This window comes from Triticum aestivum, chromosome 1A (assembly GCF_018294505.1).
Source record: "Triticum aestivum cultivar Chinese Spring chromosome 1A, IWGSC CS RefSeq v2.1, whole genome shotgun sequence".
Taxonomy (NCBI): domain Eukaryota; kingdom Viridiplantae; phylum Streptophyta; class Magnoliopsida; order Poales; family Poaceae; genus Triticum; species Triticum aestivum.
Window position 1 is genome coordinate 9,536,304 of NC_057794.1, and position 4,079 is coordinate 9,540,382.

Sequence of the window (4,079 nt, forward strand, 5' to 3'; positions counted from 1 at the left end):
CAATGGAGGATGTGACGGTAGCCGGAGGCCCGAGCGAGCCAGGACCCGGAGGGTAGCACAGATCTGGGTCGCCAGGACCGGAGCATCAAGGACGCCGATGAGCTCAAGGAGCCGGAAGAGGGCACAGCTCCCAGATTACGTCGAAATCAAAGATGCACCGGGATGGATGGCCAACCAAGGCACCAACAGTCGAAATCAAAGATGCCCCAGCCTTGCTTTCTCACCGCATATATTGCAGAGTCGCGCGCGATCACTAAATATGTATGCCGCAAGTACAAACCGGATTAGCAATGGTGGACGTGTGGATGGAGGTGGAGGCCCACCATTACAGTCCTATAATGGATGCTATCCTCATGGAAATCAGGATCCGGCCAATCTTTTGCAAAGAGTAGACGAGAGCGCCGTGGAGGGCAACATCGAGAAGCTAAAGAAGATGTTGGAGGTGTACGAGTCAAGGTTGCCGAGCTCCTGGTATCTGGCAGGAGATTTCATCATCGAGGAGCTACGTATGGGTCGGTTCTTGACGCGTACCCACGTGTGAGGGCATGGTGGGATGATCTGAGGGCCAGGCCGGAGGTGAGGAAGGTGTCTGAGCTAATGAATCCAGCTAATTTTTTTAAAATAATACATTTTTTAGTAATTTGCACAAATATTACGCCCAAAAAATTATTTTCAAAAATAATACACCGTCGGCCAGCAGCTGGCCGACTGGTCCTAGTCAGCTAGCAGCAGGCTGACTGGGTCTTATCAGCCAACTGCGAGCCGACAGGTGGCTTCTCGGCCATGCGGAGGCCGACTATTGGCCAGGCCACGTCAGGCGCTGGCTGTCGGCGCGGGCTGGGTCACGGGCGACCCAGTCAGCCAGCTGCCGACCGATCGGCCAGCTGCTGGCCGACAGGAAGCCGGCCCCGCAGCACACGTCTCTTTCTTCTCTCCTTCTTCTTTCCCTTTCTCCCACCGCAAGCTTCTCTCTGTTCTTCCTTCCTCCTCTCTCTTACACGAACTAGCTTCAATTAATACATCAAAATGACCCGTTTTTTCACGGATTTGGCACCGTGAATGGGTTCTACATAGTTAGGGGAGCCAAAAGAGACCTCGATCTACTGATGGGGTAGCGTGTGGTGGTCGTGGTGAGCATTTTGTTGGAGCATTTTTTCAGCGCATTGGTGGAGGTTGTGGCGGTGGTGGAGGTGGAGGTGGTGGTGGTGAAGCTCCGGTAGTTTGGTGGAGTTTCCGGCTCCAGTTCCGGTGATTGAAGGCCGCCGTTCGTCATTCGCACGCACACTACAAGGGTATATTTCAACAAACATTTTTATTTTCGACGTTGCGTGCAATTATTGTTATTTGCTCCGGTAGTAATGTAAATATATTTAGGTAGTCGTGGTGAGCATTTTATTTCCCGGGACCGGTGTGCAATTATTTTTATTTGCTCCGGTAGTAACGTAAATATATTTAGGTGGTCGTGGTGAGCATTTTATTTCCCGGTTCCGGTGTGCGATTATTGTTATTTGCTCCGATTGTAAACGTAAATATATTTAGGTGTGTCAGTAATTGGAGTTGCTCCGGTAGTAAACGTAAATATTTAGGTGTTCTTGGTGAGCATTTTAAGTTGTTGCTTAATACTTGTATTAGTTGCTCCGTTAATATTCTGTAATATATAGCTAGCTAATATATAGACATGTCTAATATTTCTTAGTGGGGGTATATTAAGTTGTTGCTTCATACCTGTATTTCGTTGTTGAAAAAAAATAGGTGAGCCAAGATGTCTAATGTAGTGAACTTCAGATTTTGCTATGGTCCTGGTAGTGTCCAAACAATTGAGATGGGAGCAGATCTGAATGAATTTACTCATATAGATGTGCCAATGAGCGCACCTCAAACATGGTCTCTCAGTCAGTTGGAAGAATGGATTGCGGCAAGTTTAGGTCTTGATACTGAAACACACACCGTCGGTGTTCATGCATTATGGACACGGTCAAGTTCAATAATTTACTTTTATTTAAGGCCGATAGAGCGAGACTCCAAATGGGTGCGGAGGTTACAAGGTTGTGAATGAAGGGGATGCAATCCTGTTGCTTTAGTTCTTCCCGTTGTGAAGGAGGTCACTGCACATGAAGGCGAGGGTGGCTACGATCCTGGTCATAGCAGTGTAGGGAGGCAGTTATCTATGTCAAATGCTGGAGATGATGGTTACGAACAAGGACAGAGCAGTCAGGTAGAAGGAGGAAATGCTTATGGTTATGAACCAGGGCAGAGTAGTCAGGTAGAAAGAGGAAATGCCGATGGTGATTACAATGGAGAGGTGAACGCTGACGAGGTAGATGGGCACATGCAGGACCAGATGGAAGAAGAAGACACCGATGTTGAAAGGGGTCATGCCGATGATTCTGACGAGTCAGATGAAGAAGAAAATGCAGAGGAGGTACCGAATCCTGCATCGTGGAATCATGACTTCTCATCTGCAATGACCGTGAATGATGGACATGATTCAGCCTGGCAATATCACCAGAACAATATTGCGACGGGTGCTATGTATCCGAACAAGCAAGCCCTGAAAGATGCAATAATTAACTGGGCAATGTCCACGCAAAGGGTTTTCATAGCTCAGGTGTCCAGTCGGAAATTCCTGACAATGGTATGCAAGAACGCAGATTGTCCCGCCAGGGTGCACGGCTTTCTCCCTAAGTATGGCACAAGTTGGGTGATAAGTGACTTAGTTAATCACACTTGTCTTATTCCCTGCATCCCTCAGGATCATGCCAATCTTTCATCCACGCTTATTGCTCGGTTGTTTTACGATGAGATAGTGCAGGGCAAAGCTATGGAAGTGAAGGTAGTCCAGACAAAAGTCTTCGCCAGGTTCAAGTACAGAATTTCTTATGGCAAGGCTTGGAGGGCTAAGCATGCGGCACTTGAGAGGAGATTTGGTTCTTATTTTGATGAATATGACTCTGTTGTCCAGCTCCTCCACACCCTACAGCAGCAGAATCCAGGCACCTATATCGATATCCAAGACATGTTCATGCCAGAGTTCCCAACTATGAGGGTGCTGCATCGTCTCTTCTTCTCTTTCGGTGTATGCATCAAAGCTTTCAGGCATTGCCGACCAGTGATATGTGTTGACGGTACTTTTCTCACAGGCAAGTACAAGGGTCAGATCCTGACAGCCATAGGTCAAGACGGCCAAAATCAAGTCGTCCCACTCGCATTTGCTTTTGTGGAGAGTGAGAACATTGAAAGTTGGACATGGTTCTTCAGGCAGTTGAAAATATCAGTTGTGAAGGAGAAGCCCAATGTGTGCACCCTTCATGACAGGCATGCAGGTATACTCAGTGCGATAAGGACACTGACAAACCAGGCCCTGAGGAACAAGTTCCATGGCAGGACTTGCAGAGCCGTTGGTGCATGCGCCATCTGGTGGCTAATTTCTTCTCGCAGTTTAGAAATAAGAACCTGATGAATCTGTTCAAAAAACTCTGCAAGTAGAACCAGCTATGGAAGTACAATTTGATACGTGACAGACTTAATGTGTGCACGCAGAGACACGTGAGGGACAGGAAAGCTGCAAGAGATGCAGCGGTGAGGGCACATTTTGAAGCAGTAGCTGCACAGTTGGCAACAGGAACAGCGGTCGTGAACGAGGAGCCTATTGGACTATGTGACCTGCCAGGCTTTGACCCACCTGGTACTAGGAGAAGGCTTGGGAGGTCAATTAAAACCTTCGAGCAGTGGATAGAGCATGAGCCTCTAGAGAGGTGGTCTTTGCTACATGACACACATGGAGCACGGTACGGTGTCATGACAACAAACCTCGCAGAAACATACAACTTTGTCCTCAGAGGAAACCAGGCATTGCCACTTACAGCCATCATTCAGGGTATTTTCTATGGCACCGTCAAGTATTTCAGAGATAGATGTCAAAAAGCAGAGCAACATATCTTCAACAATCCGAATACACGGTACTGTGAAAGAGTCACGAAGTACATGGACAACAAGATGCAAAAAGCTAGATCACACACTGTAGTCGCCATCGGTAATCAAGAAAAAAGGTTTGAGGTCCGCTTAGCCAACAACAAATT

At 47.5% G+C, this 4,079-nt stretch overlaps 1 pseudogene; it reads left to right on the forward strand.

The window, feature by feature from the left end:
* The window catches only part of LOC123108877 (probable glutathione S-transferase GSTF2), a 3,344-nt pseudogene extending 2,124 nt beyond the window's left edge, over positions 1-1,220 (forward strand).
* Positions 1,221-4,079: the final 2,859 nt, after the last annotated feature.